The sequence below is a fragment of the Ctenopharyngodon idella genome, chromosome 1 (assembly GCF_019924925.1).
Source record: "Ctenopharyngodon idella isolate HZGC_01 chromosome 1, HZGC01, whole genome shotgun sequence".
Taxonomy (NCBI): Eukaryota; Metazoa; Chordata; class Actinopteri; order Cypriniformes; family Xenocyprididae; genus Ctenopharyngodon; species Ctenopharyngodon idella.
Genome location: NC_067220.1, coordinates 25364908 through 25378845, shown reverse-complemented (window position 1 = coordinate 25378845; position 13938 = coordinate 25364908). Strand labels below are relative to the sequence as shown.

The 13938-nt window shown below is 34.0% G+C and overlaps 1 protein-coding gene and 1 long non-coding RNA gene across 4 annotated transcripts in view; one reads left to right on the top strand and one right to left on the bottom strand.

Moving 5' to 3' along the window:
* LOC127514079 (radixin) overlaps positions 1-13938 on the top strand; it is a 310901-nt gene that overhangs the window by 38617 nt on the left and 258346 nt on the right. The gene's annotated exons all lie outside the window — the stretch shown is intronic.
* On the bottom strand, positions 9755-10960 carry LOC127514400 (uncharacterized). The gene is made up of 3 exons (XR_007930626.1): positions 10772-10960; positions 10195-10281; positions 9755-9865 (listed from the first exon to the last, which is right to left on the bottom strand). It is a non-coding gene; the product is annotated as an uncharacterized LOC127514400 (long non-coding RNA).

Sequence of the window (13938 nt, the reverse complement as noted above, 5' to 3'; positions counted from 1 at the left end):
AGTTTCTTCTCAGGTTGAGCAAGTGGATTAAAATTCTAATGTTCTACCTACAGTTAATGGTTCGAGTGTCTCTGACATGGTGGCTTCATCTTCATAAGGTAAAAAGGAACCTTTGAAAATAATCAATTTAGTGTAGCGAGTGAAGATGCACAGCTAACATCAGAACAAGAGCAACTTTTTTTCAAGACTCTTCAAAAAGAAAAAAGAAAAATAAGTTGCTAGATGGTAAAATAAGCAAGACAGTTGATTTACAAATTGAGGAAATGCAAGATACGGAACGTGACAGTGACTCGTCTGAATGCAGTGCGAGTTTTTCGCAAGGTGAAACTACTACTCGCGGTTATGGTCTTTAATACATAAAATTGTTCCTCAGATCAACAAAAAATAAAAGGGGTGTAAGAGTGCAAGAATATTTTTCTGACTTGAAACAATTTGTTGATCGAGCAAAAAGTTGGATGGCTAGTAATTCCTTTACCAACAAAGAAGTGTATAGTGTATAAAATATTTTTGAAGAAATGGAACAGAAAAACATAGACAGCCTTTTTACAAGAAACTCGTAGTATGAATAATGTGGTTGACTGGATGAAGGAATTTAGAGGTGAGTGGAGGAGTGGTGGAGTTGCTGTGCTATTTAGTAAGAATTTTAAACTTATCTCGTATGATATTGATGAAATTGTGAAAGGTAGAATGTTAAAAGTCAGAGCTGTTTATGAAAATTGTGTTTTTTTTATTTGTGTTTACACTCCAACTGCATCCATAGAAAGGTTACTGTTTTTAGATACTGTTCAATGCTAAAAAATTGTTGTACTGAAGATTTTTTTTATTTGTGGATGGTGATTTTAATTGCACTGAACTGGATATAGACAGGAATCATGTTGAACCTCATATGGCTTCATGCAAATGTTTAATTCATTTGATTGAGAATTATGATTTATGTGACATTTGGAGAGTTATGAATGGTAATGAAAAGTAATTTACATGGGCTCATGTACGTGATAATTATATATCATTGACTAGATTAGACAGATTTGATGTTTTTAAACATCATTTGAATGTGTTTAACATGTTTTATCACACCTTTGTCTTTTACTGATCATAATATGGTCAGTTGTAAATTTATTTTAAATTCAGTGAAACCTAAAAGTGCATATTGGCATTTTAATAAAAGTCTTTTAAATGATGAATTATTTATTGGATCGTTTACATTTTTTTGGAAGGTTTTTAAGGAGAAAAAAAAAATCTTCCTTTAAACCTATACAACAGTGGTGGGATTATGGCAAGGTGCAGATAATACAATTTACGCAACAGTATACTCGAAATGTCACAAAAGAATTTAATCGTTCTTTAGAAATGCTTCAACAATTGATGGATTTACAAAAGTTTTCTCAAACCTCAAGTTAAAGTAATTTTATGGAAACCCTTTTTAAGAAAAAAGCTGAACTTAAAGAGCTGTTAGAGCATAAAACACAAGGAGCATTAGTTCGTGCTCATTTTTTAAATATTGATCAGATGGATGCACCTTCCAAGTATTTATTTGGTCATGAGAAGAAGAAGAACAAAACATTTAATTCATGCTCTGCATTCTGAGGATGGTGCTTTATCTAATCTCAGACAGATTCGTGAGGTAGCAATGTGGTTTTATCAGTCCCTGTACAGAAGTGAACTTAAGCCAAAAAAAATGGGGAAAATATCCTTTCCTAGATGATCTACCAAAGATCTCAGAAGAGTCCAATGAAGAACTGGAATGTGGCCTAACTCCAAGATATAGAGTCTGGAAAAGCTCCGGGTGTGGACGGGCTTCCAGTGGATTTTCTGAAAACTTTCTGGTCGGAAATAGGAGTTGACCTGCTGGAGGTGTTCAGTGACAGCTTGCTGAAAGGTGGGTTGCCGTTGAGCTGCCGAAGGGCAGTGGTTACTCTTCTTCCGAAAAAACATTTCACTGAGATTAAGAACTGGAGGCTGGTATCACTTTTGTGCAGTGATTATAAATTACTTTTTAAAACGTAATCTAATAGATTGATTAAAGTAATGGGACAGGTGACTCATCCAGATCAATCTTATTGCGTACCTAGTAGGTCAATCTTTGACAATATTTCTTTAATTAGAGATATTATACAGGTTTCCAAATTATTTAATATCAATTGTGGTTTGTTGTCTCTAGACCAAGAGAAAGCTTTTAATCGAGTTGAGCATGCCTATTTATGGAATGTTTTAGAAGCTTTTGGTTTTAATGAGAAGTTTTTAAACATGATTAAAATTCTTTATAGTGATACTGAGAGTGTTATTAAGATGGTGGCTTATGTGCTCCATTCAAGGTCAGTAGAGGTATTAGACAATGATGTTTATTATCAGAAATGTTATATTCTCTTGTTATTGAACACTTCTACAAACAATCAGGAAGAATTTAGATGGTTTTAGGGTACCACTTTGTGATGTTAATTTTTGTTTATCAGCTTATGCGGATGACCTTATAATAATGATTGATAAACAAAGTGACATACATGTTTTATCTAGACCAGGGGTGGGGAACGTTGATCCTGGAGGGCAACCTGTCTTATAGGGGAAGACCAAAGGTCTTCCCCTATAAGACCAAAGGTGAACACTTTGGTCACTTCACTGTTATGGCACAGACTGGTTTGTATTGATCCTCCTGTGAAATTGATGGCTGAGATTCAAGCGTTTTTTGTTGAATTTTTTTGGGACAAACTTCATTGGATTCCGCAGAGTATTTTATTTTTGCCCAAGGAAGAAGGAGGCCAAGGATTGGTTCATCTCCAGAGCAGGATTGCAGCTTTCTGGCTGCATTTTTTACAAAGACTTCTTGATGAACCTATGAATGTAAGTTGGAGGGCGATCAGTTGTGTTTTACTAAGGACTGTTGGAAATCTTGGGATGGATAAATCTTTTTTTTTTTTTTTTTTTTTTTTTTTTAATGGACCCTAAGTGCTTGGATTTTTCGAAGTTGTCATCTTTTTATCAGCATCTTTTGACGATTTGGAGGGTTTTTTTTCATATTTATATTCGTTTATTTATTTATTTATTTATATATATATATATTTTTTTTAATCAGGATTCAGTAAGACATTACAAAACTCATGAGTTTTTGTTTTAAATCAATTACTGTGCTTAACTGGGCCTCATTTTAAGAATGTAGAAGCTGTTACTGAAAAACTGGGAATCAGATCTGTTCGTTCAGTTACTCGTTTTCTGACTAAGTTAAAAGAAGTTTTTACAGGTAAAGAATAAATGTTAGAGACTTCTTTCTAGGGACTAATGTCCCTGACAGTGAAGATCCTTGTCCTTGTGTTAATTCAACCAAATTTTGAAGAGTGTTCAGGTTGTTTCTTTTAACAACAACAACAAAAAATTTATATAAAACGTGTGTACTCATTCTCAACAAAAATACACTTGATAAGAGAGTTGATACCCCTTGGCGTTCTGTTTTAAAAGTAGGTGATGAGGTAAGACCTGAATGGATAGTATTGTAGAAGCCACCATTATCAAAAATAATAGGGGATTTGCAGTGGAGAATCCTTCATGGAGCTATTGCGGTGAATTCTTTTGTTGTCCTTTTTGTTCTCAAAAAGAGACTGTTTCATGCTTTTATGCAATGCCTCAGACTTAAACCTTTGTTTGTAATGGTGAAAGAATTGTGTAATAAGTTTAATGAATGTTTTTATCCTGAAACTTTTATTTTTGGTTTTAAATATGAAAAAAAGCATGTTAAGGTTCAATTATTGAACTTTATTCTTGGGCAATCTACAAGAGTAGAAAGAGCAAAATAGAACAAAGAAGCAATGATGATGTTATTGTTGTTTTTAGGTCTTTACTTAAAGCAAGAATTTTGATTAACTAAAGTTTAGATTTTACAAAGCTATGTTTGATCTTTCTACTTTTAATCTGAAATGGTGTAATTGTGATGTGTTGTGTACAATTGTTGATGAATTATTTTTTGTTTTTAATTTTGTGATTAAAACAAACAACAAAAAACAAAAAAAAAAACAAAACAAATTGTGATGTGATTTTGTAAAATAATGTATTTTGGTTATTTGTAAATAGTTTTTTCAAAATCAAATCTCTCTCTCTCTCTCTGTCTCTCTCTTTGCGTGTGTGTGAGAAACAGCGCTCTCAGCAAAGCGATGGCGAATCATGTGCCTTCACGCTAGAGTTTGCGGTATGTCAAATACAGGTATGCTGCACATCCATTGAGCTGACCTGAAATAGTACAGATCGCTTGATGGAGAGCGAAACTCTCAAGCGCCAGAGTTTTCAACGAGTGAAAATATATCTATGCTAAACGTATACTTTGCATCTAACACACACTGGCGAGTAAAATATAAGAATTTTTTAGCCAGTGGCTAATTATTTAGTCGCCCAAAGTGAAGATTTAGTCGCATATGCAAGTGTTTTACACGCATTGTGGGTTGCATCACATAAAAATACATGAAAATTAGTGACCGGTGAACTGGGAGAACAATAGAGTATGTAGTTATACAATGTGTATCTGATATGAATAAAACACATAGTCAAATTATTGAAAACACTGCTTATTATTAATTGAAAGAACTATTATTGCCGCTTCCATAGACATCAGTGTGTATTTAACAAACTTTAAATTTATTTTTTCGCTAGTACTTATGTGTAGGCCTATTTAAATGTCTGAAACAAAAAAATAAACATTATGTGGTTGAAAACACTGAATAGTTGTGATGCGACAAGCGCTGAGTATAGGGCTGTCACGATTCCTTGATTAAATCAGAATACTTGATTTAAAAAAATCCTCGATTGCAATTTGCCCTGTCGAGTAACCGGCAAAATACCGGAAGTGGCGCTTTTCACGGACGAGAATTCATGAAACGTACCGTTTTCTATGGCTGCACAATAAAACCGTTTAAAAATCATTATAAAGCATAATGCTATTGTGAATTTACAAAAGCTGTGATTCAATTAAATAAATGTTTGTGCTGCAGGTTTAATATGTGTTGTAATTATTTACATGCTTGTAGGTTATCTACGTGCGTCTCAGAGCGGCTCCATTCACAGTAAACGCAGCTCCACACAAACTCTTATCATTTACATGAGTGGAGTGTCTCAAACTCCATCTCTGTATATGCTGTGAGTTTGGATTGCATTTAACGTTCATCTGGAAATGCAATGTGTGGCATTTCATCAGATTTGTAAGGTAAATCATGTATAAACCTACACAAACACTGGAGAACACATCAGTATGTTTCTAAACGTGTAACTGCTCATTGCGATTTCAAAACAAAAGTTTAAGCCCTTGTTTAAGTCCACATGTTCTTGTTCAAGAAATTACAGTCATAGTAAAGAAATTGCCAAATATTAAAGATTAAGTGGACAATTGAAATAAATGTTGTAATATATAACAAGGATATTAAACAATGATTAGATCGCATTTTAAAGTGTAAAAACAATCGTCAGTCCACTGGCGCCCTCTGCAGGAATTTGTTATAATATAATAAACAATAAAATACATTGGTTACATTGTTTACAACACATTATGTATTTTTTAGGGCTGGGGATTTAACGTGTTAATTAGATTAATTAATTACAGAAAAAAAAAAAAAATAACGCATTTAAAGCACTTGTCCCGCCCCCAGACCTACTTTGGTCATCTGACATTTCATACAGTTGACTGATGATGAATATGATGCAGGGCAACAACTCACTGTGTGATATAGCCTACAGAATGCAGTTAGAATGTCCATCAAATTCAAGATATGAAAGGCGATCGATTTGAACCCATTGAAACGTAAAACAACACTGATAAGCTCGGAAACCTTCACTGCTACATTCAAATGTGCTTTCACACTTTGGCTGGTGCTGAGCCAGAGATGGTGCTTTTCATATCACAACTATTCAGTGTTTTCAACCACATAAAGATTATTTTAAGTTTCAGACATTTAAATAGACATTAAATTGGCTACTAGCCAAAAATACATTTTGTTAAATACACACTGACGTTTATGGAAAGTGATAATAATAGACTTAAAGGGTTAGTTCACCCAAACATAAAAATAATGTAATTTATTACTCACCCTCATGCCGTTCCACACCCGTAAGACCTTCGTTAATCTTCGTAATCTAACGTAAATTAAGATATTTTTGTTGAAATCTGATGGCTCAGTGAGGCCTGCATAGCCAGCAATGACATTTCCTCTCTCAAGATCCATTAATGTACTAAAAACATATTAAATCAGTTCATGTGAGTACAGTGGTTCAATATTAATATTACAAAGTGACGAGAATATTTTTGGTGCGCCAAAAAAACAAAATAACGACTTATATAGTGATGGCCGATTTCAAAACACTGCTTCATGAAGCTTCGTAGCGTTATGAATCTTTTGTGTCAAATCAGCGGTTCATTAATGGATCTTGAGAGAGGAAATGTCATTGCTGGCTATGCAGGCCTCACTGAGCCATCGATTTCAACAAAAATATCTTAATTTGTGTTCCGAAGATGAACAAAGGTCTTACGGGTGTGGATTGGCATGAGGGTGAGTAATAAATGACATTATTTTCATTTTTGGGTGAACTAACCCTTTAATCCTTTCTTCAATTAAAATGTGGTGATGTATTTTATATCAGATACACATTGTGCAGTTAACTATAAAGTTTACTCTGTTCTTTTCCCAGTTCACCGTGGTCCCTTACTTTTATGTATTTTGGGAGAAATTGGTGAGTTTAGGCTTTAATTCGACAGATCTGATTCTCTGAACTGTGGTGGCAAGCAGCCATCGCATGTTATAGATCAATTGACATGATTTAAACGACAAAACGCATTCAAATATTTGACAATAGGTGCCGGTTTATTTAATGCATCAGTGGCGCGCGAATCATAAGCATACTCTGAATATGAATCTTATCACGATCCAGAAGTGATAACATTTCCACGAGCCATTCCTATCGTGACACTGATGATAAAATGTGCAATCCATTTCAATTCTATTGAGAGTGAAACACTTTAAGGGTGTATAGGCACGGTTGCCTTGAACCGAGACGGAGCGCGCCAATTGTCTCCCCTCCCCACTCCCCCGCTGGCCTGCACTCATATTGCACTTAACGTTCCAGGCCGGAGCACGCTTACGTCATATACGATGCAACTTTTTGAATTGAAGAAGAAAACAAGAAATGCGCTTTCGCTAAGATACTGCCTAATATATTTATCATTTATGCCAAGCAGCGATTTTCACTTGCACGAATCAGAGGATAATTACAGCAGCTGACGTTAATGGAGGACTTTGCAGCTTTAGTCGCAAACTACAATTCCTGTTCATCAAAGGTGAGAAGCAGACCCGTTATAAACCCAAATACATTCGAATTAATTACGTGAATTGGTACTATCAGAGTAGTAATAACGATGTTTGCCATCGTTATGATGACAGTAGCGCACACCCCTTGTGAAAAAAGTGCACTTTAGTATACTTTTATAAAGTGTACTTATTGCACAAATATACTTTAAAAGAACACACTTAAGTGTGAATTAAATGTAATGTTTTCATCGCTTAAGTGCATTCTATTTGTAATTAATTTCAAATGTATCACAGATTAAGTTCATAATAAATGCAATAAGTTGAACTTTTGAGTGATTTTTTTTTTTGAACAACTTAAGTGGGACTTTAATACAACTTAATGATAACCTTCGTAATTGCTTCTAGTATCTTTAAAATATAGTTGAAGTGCACTGCTCAATGTACTGACAAGCAATTAATGTGAACTAAAATATATTTTAATATCAGTTATCAATACACTTAAGTGTGAATTAAATGTAATGTTTTCAGCCGCTTAAGTGCATTCTATTTGTAATTAATTTTAAATATATCACAGATTAAGTTCATATTAAATGCAATTAGTTGAACTTCTGAGTGATTTTTTTTTTTAAACCACTTAAGTGGGACTTTAATAAAAAAAATTTTTATGTACTTTGAAATATGGTAAAAGTATACTTCTGAATGTACTGACAAGCAATTAATGATAACTAAAATATACTTTAATGTCATTTACATGTACACTATTATAATTTAATACATTTGTTATTACATAGTTTTTTATACATTTTTAATACATTAATACATTTATTACATAATGTTAACAAAGATTAATAAATACTGTAAAAAAAGTTAATGCACGTAGTTAGATCATGTTGTCTAATATATTAATTGATGAGCCCAATAACAAATGAGACCTTATTGTAAAGTGTTATCGAACCTTGTTACTTATAAGCTCTGAAACCTTTACTAGCACAAACATTAAACAGGACCAAAAGGTTTCTTCTAAAATCTTACTCCAGCATTACAGTGAATGTAATTTTGAAAAAAAAAAAAAAAAAAAAAAATTGACGAATTCCAAAGGCACAAAAACAAGAAACCAAAATTGTCTGTCACCAACTTTTTTGAACTTGTAGGAAAAAGTGCTGTTTACGTCAATGTCCCAGAAGCTCTCATTGGCAGAAAACCTCAAATGTCCATGAAGCTGCGCACCATCTCTACACAGTATGCGTAAATGGACATGTTCCAAAGAGGCAGGAAAGTAAAACAAAATACCTTGAGGAAAAAGATAAACAGAAGGAAAACAATTGTTTGTAAACAGAGTCAGTCCATTATTATAATTGGCTCAATTGAATGGAAGCAATAGATATAGATATACAGGTGCTGGTCATATAATTAGAATATCATCAAAAAGTTGATTTATTTCACTAATTCCATTCAAAAAGTGAAACTTGTATATTATATTCATTCATTACACACAGACTGATATATTTCAAATGTTTATTTCTTTTAATTTTGATGATTATAACTGACAACTAAGGAAAATCCCAAATTCAATATCTCAGAAAATTAGAATATTGTGAAAAGGTTCAATATTGAAGACACCTGGTGCCAAACTCTAATCAGCTAATTAACTCAAAACACCTGCAAAGGCCTTTAAATGGTCTCTCAGTCTAGTTCTGTAGGCTACACAATCATGGGGAAGACTGCTGACTTGACAGTTGTCCAAAAGACAACCATTGACACCTAGCACAAGGAGGGCAAGACACAAAAGGTCATTGCAAAAGAGGCTGGCTGTTCACAGAGCTCTGTGTCCAAGCACATTAATAGAGAGGCGAAGGGAAGAAAAAGATGTGGTAGAAAAAAGTGTACAAGCAATAGGGATAACCGCACCCTGGAGAGGATTGTGAAACAAAACCCATTCAAAAATGTGGGGGAGATTCACAAAGAGTGGACTGCAGCTGGAGTCAGTGCTTCAAGAACCACTACGCACAGACGTATGCAAGACATGGGTTTCAGCTGTCGCATTCCTTGTGTCAAGCCACTCTTGAACAACAGACAGCGTCAGAAGCGTCTCACCTGGGCTAAAGACAAAAAGGACTGGACTGCTGCTGAGTGATCCAAAGTTATGTTCTCTGATGAAAGTAAATTTTGCATTTCCTTTGGAAATCAGGGTCCCAGAGTCTGGAGGAAGAGAGGAGAGGCACACAATCCACATTGCTTGAGGTCCAGTGTAAAGTTTCTACAGTCAGTGATGGTTTGGGGTGCCATGTCATCTGCTGGTGTTGGTCCACTGTGTTTTCTGAGGTCCAAGGTCAACGCAGCCGTATACCAGGAAGTTTTAGAGCACTTCATGCTTCCTGCTGCTGACCAACTTTATGGAGAAGCAGATTTCATTTTCCAACAGGACTTGGCACCTGCACACAAAAGTAAACTTTTGACTGCAACTGCATCACCCTAAGATGAATTACCTCAGTCATCAGGACAACACTGTAGTAGAATCCTGGGAGAGGCTCCTTCACATTTCCCAAAAACACCAGGATTCCAGTGACCACACCATCTTCACTGACACTGGCCTTTAAACATAGAGAACATTTTATAAACGTTTGTATTCCTACTTTACAGGGAATTAAACATAACTTTATCAATTACACAAATATAGATAAATAACCCAAGCAAATTGAGGGGTCGTTCACACAGAATGCGTTTTTGCTTTGAAAATAATGATATAATACCATTATATATAAATATATAATGATTAGATGAGGATTTGTAAGTGCACAGGTGAGAATTTATTACTTGCAAATAGAAAAGATTCAAAGCATTTAAAAGCTATAAGGATAGTTGTTGGCAGTGTTTTAGCTTGTAGTGTGTGAACAGTGTGTGGCAAAACTTGTAACATCACCTCATCAATACGGGTCTTTGATTCCACACAGCTTGCACTGTATCTCCAATAACAAATCTGTACTGATCCTACAAAATGAATATATAACTCCAGATAAGCACAAAAATATTACATATTACAAACGCAAACATTAATTGAACACCTCACTTTTCAAATGCAAAAAGAAAAATAGATTATAAGCAGTATTTCTAGAGGGGGTGATATTGAACATTTCTGGTGGTTATAATAGCGATTAGATGGATTAAATGTTTATAAATGTCTTTGAATGTTACAAGATCAGATCTTTGAATTTAGTTCTGCAAATTTAACTTTAAGTCATTTAAAATTATTTAAAAGTCACAGTTCAATTAAAATATTATATTTTCAGCAGCCAAATTCTTTGAACACGCCCACACACGCGATCACATTCATATATAAGAAATTATTATAATGCAATCATAAATAAATTACAGGAAACATGATTAATTCACCTCCATATTGCGATGAAACTAAATAAGGTTCACTCTTAATGGCAATAAGAACTGCTATGTTACGGTGAAAAAATAAAAATAAAGAAAGCATATATCAAGATACTTACTTGCCTCTTTATTTGTAGTACATAACGTCTCATCTGTAGTCATCCAAACGTGCGCTCCTTTGTTTTCTTCTTCTTTGATCAGCAAAGTTGCCTCACGCATCGTGATTACAGAAAGATGGCTGAAAGTGCATTTTTCAAACTCTGGTGAAGTAGTGCGCCGTCATGACGTAGTATTTTGGCGCATGTGCATTAAACAAAAAGTTTACAGGCTATAATGCGTGCATAATTTAATTTCTGTTCAAGTTTAAGTTTTTCTAATTCATTGTTGTAGTTAGACTGTAAGTTTACAGAACTTGATTCATTCACCTAACTAAAAGTCAATCATTTTTACAGTTTAGTCTGATTAAATGTATTTTAACTGAATATGAATTCAAATTAATTTTGTTTAGATTTGTTAAACTTTTGCTTGCAATTAATGCAATTAAATATGTTTAATCGACTTAGAACAACAATGATATTAAAAGTATTATACACATATATAAAGTACAGCAGTATTGCATTAAGTATCACAAATTCAGCGCTCCATAAATTACATTTTATGTCAAATATTATGTAGAAAACTGACACTAGTTGAGTTTAGAGCAGGAGCTGGTGATAAAAATGTAAACAATAAGTATACATTTATTTAATAATAAATGTATTTATTAATAAATAATAAATTTATTAAATAATAACTGGATTATACTGTATAAGCAAGTGTATTGAAATTCAAAAGAAAAATACATTTCAAGTGTGTTAATGCACACAGTATATATTAAAGACTAAGCACATTTAAAATACATTAACAAATGTCATTTTGGACAACACACTTAAATTGAAATTAAAATAAATTATTTTTCATGTGCTTTAGTATATTAGTCAAAACATCAAAATAAGTGTCCTTATTTAAAACACTATAAAGTCATAATTAAGTAAAAATTACGTGCATTTTAAAAAGTGCTCTTAAGCATGTTTAGAAATATTGTCATGAAAGTGTACTTTCTTTAAGTAAATCTTAATTAGAGATAATTACAAAGTGCATTTTTAAAAAGTGCACTTAAGCATGGTTAGAAATATTGTCATTAAAGTGTACTTTCTTTAAGTACAACTTAATTAGACATTATTACAAATTGCATTTTTAAAAAGTGCACTTAAGTGTGTTAATAAATATTGTCATTAAAGTATATTCTTTTTAAGTACACTTAAGTGGCCTTTAATTTTAATTATATTATCTGCAAGTGCACTTTTTAAAAAGTATACTTTTAAGATTTGAAGTACACAAAAAGTACACTTTCAATACAATTAAGTGCACTACTTTTTCACAAGGGACAAAAGTAGCTGCTCCGTGCTCAGGCACGGTTAGCGCTCACACTGCATGCGAACCGCGCTCGAGCCTATGGCAAGCCAAAGTATTCACATACACCTGGTCGGACGTCTGATTGCACACGGACGCGTCAAAAGCGTGCGTTTTGACAGCAAAACGCGCGTCCTCAACGTGTGATTTGCCATAAAAACGCGCGTTCTTAAAGGGTTAGTTCACCCAAAAATCATTTTGAAACCTGTCATTTATTACTTACCCTCATGCCGTTCCACACCCATAAGACCTTCGTTAATCTTCGGAACACAAATTAAGATATTTTTGTTTAAATCCGATGGCTCCGTGAGGCCTCATAGGGAGCAATGACATTTCCTCTCTCAAGATCCATAAAGGTACTAAAAACATTTAAATCAGTTCAGGTGAGTACAGTGGTTCAATATTAATATTATAAAGCGACAAGAATATTTTTGGAGCGCCAAAAACAAAACAAAATAATGACTTATATAGTGATGGCCGATTTCAAAACACTGCTTCAGGAAGCATCGGAGCACAATGAATCAGTGTATCGAATCATGATTCAGATCGCGTGTCAAACAGCCAACGGCTGAAATCACGTGACTTTGGTGCTCCGAACAGCAAATTCGATACTGGTTCATTGTGCCCCGTGCTTCCTGAGGCAGTGTTTTGAAATCGGCCATCACTATATAAGTCGTTATTTTGTTTGTTTTTTGGCGCTCCAAAAATATTCTCGTCGCTTTATAATATTAATATTGAGCCACTGTACTAACATGAACCGATTTAAATATGTTTTTAGTACCTTTATGGATCTTGAGAGAGGAAATGTCATTGCTCCCTATGAAGGCCTCACGGAGCCATCGGATTTAAACAAAAATATCTTAATTTGTGTTCCGAAGATTAACGAAGTTCTTACGGGTGTGGAACGACATGAGGGTAAGTAATAAATGACAGAATTTTCATTTTTGGGTGAACTAACCCTTTAACGCGCGCTTTGGTATCATGGAAAACGCGCGTCCTCGATGTGTGATTTGTTATTAAAAACGCGCGTTCTCGACGTGCGTTTTGGAGTCACCGAAAACGCACGTTTTTGACGTGCGTTTATCATAACAAAAATGGGCGTCGAATACGTGCGTTTTGAGTCGGACAAAACGCTCGTTAAGAACGTGTAAACAGGTAAATCAAACAGCCAGTGCAAATGCGTGTTTGAAGTGTCCAACAGGCGTGCTTTTTCCTTAGTGTTCTCAAAATTGCCCGTCAAAAGCGTGTGCTCACTTTTTAGGGCTTGGGTCTGTCATGTTTTTTGTCTGCTATAGGTTTAGGACTCTTGTATGATCATTAAACCCAACCAAACAACATGGAATTATCGAGGATAAATTTGCCAAAGGACTAATTGTTGAGTTATTATAATATAATTAAGTAAAAAAATAATAGAATAATAAGACACTATGGCACTATAACCAATTAAATTAAATCACACAGAAAATGTACCACTCCTTTAAATAGTTATGATATTGTTTTAAATATATATATATATATATATATATATATATATATATATATATATATATATATATTTATTTATTTATTTATTTTTTTGAATATACAAATAAGAAATATTGGATAAAAATTGATTTGACTTTTGAACATGAAACTAAACCGCCAGTGGGTGGCGGCAAGTGACCGTCTTAATGAGTGAGTCATTGAGTCATTCATTCAAACGATTCGTTCAAACGGCTGATTCATTCAAGAAGAAGATGTTTATAATGGGCCATTGAATCTTCGACTCAACCGATTCGTTTAAAATGCTGAATCATTTAGTAATGAAACAGTTGAGTGTTGCTGTGAGATGATG